Below are 1,467 nucleotides of genomic sequence, written 5' to 3' on the forward strand. Positions count from 1 at the left end.
GTTTCAATGTTTATTTGAGGACCTGATGTCTGTATGAGATGATTTTTTGCATTAGAAAATATAGCACGGGGAGAATAATGTTTAGTAGTTGCATAAAGTGTTGCGGAGGTTTAGCACTAAAACATAAGACAAATGTCTAAAATAATTTCACATAGGTTATACATGTGTGAATTTCATCTTTGCTCCTCCTCCACATCTCTTCAAAGTGTACTGTGTAAGTGATTGATTTCTATATCATGGGCCAAAACGGGGGGAAAAAAGCACAAGTAATTGTTCACGGAAATGCATTGTAGACTTTTAAAAAGTAATGATTTTAACAAAACAGTGTGGTCAGTGTTCCTAACTTGATGTTCAACGGACACTTAAGCTCTCCATACTGTTCACCTTGTGTCACCAAAATTTTAAAACATGTTATTTGTTTTTATTGTACTTGTCTTTCAGGGCATTCATGCGGGAAAAAAAAATGATGCAACGTCTCAAGATGGACTTGTGACACAGTCAAACACCCAAAACAAGTGGACGCTGCCTCATGTGGAGTCTTTGCATTGAAAGTACGAGTCTTAACAGTAATACATACATATATATGAGAATATTGGAAATGTTGTGTTGTAATAAATGTTAATGACAGGAAAAGGAATATAAGATAATTACACAATAAAAGAATGAAATTGATTCGCAGAAAACAAATTACTATAAAATAACATTTACGATATTAGCCTATTTAGTCATCTTAGAATCTCTTTTTCAGTTTGCTGAAAAGATCTTGCGAAAAGAGTCAATAGACTTTCCGTCAACAAAAAAGCTCAAACACACACAGGCTGCAAATTGCCACCACTCCTCTCCTAGAGACAGGTAACTCATTTTCCACCATTCAGTGTTCTCACATCATGAATATTTTCATCATGATGGCTGTAGAAACAAACCATATAGTTGTTTGAATGAAGTAATAAGTGCAGTAGGTAGCATACTCTGTGCTATTTTTTTTTTCACTTTTTCAAACAGATGACTTGACAAACCCATGCAACTGACAACAAATGGGTAATGACATCAAGAAAGACTGCTAAATGTTATGATCAATTCCAATAAATGAAATTTTAACATTGGGATTTGTAATTATTTATTTTTTTACAGATTTAGTGTGAGATGTGTTTGCGGTGGTTCCACCAGCTCTGCGTGAAAAGCCCACCACCAGAAGATGTGTTTGTTTGTTTCGCTTGTACATAGTTGACACTAAAGGTCCACAGCTAGTGTTCTTATGGCACACATTGTTGAGAACACACATCTACCTATATAGATGTAGATGTTAAATTAAGAAATCTAAAAAAAAGCAAATGGTCTCCAAAGTTACTGTAGTTATTAGTTATACTGTGATTTATTTTGCAAAGACTGCGCGCTCAAACTGGAGGGCTTCCATCTGCTGCGCGCGGACCGGCAGGCCGCTCTCTCCGGTAAGTCCAAAGGTGGAGG

The sequence above is a fragment of the Pundamilia nyererei genome, unplaced genomic scaffold, assembly GCF_000239375.1.
Source record: "Pundamilia nyererei isolate P.nyererei 1_Seehausen unplaced genomic scaffold, PunNye1.0 scaffold00164, whole genome shotgun sequence".
NCBI lineage: Eukaryota > Metazoa > Chordata > Actinopteri > Cichliformes > Cichlidae > Pundamilia > Pundamilia nyererei.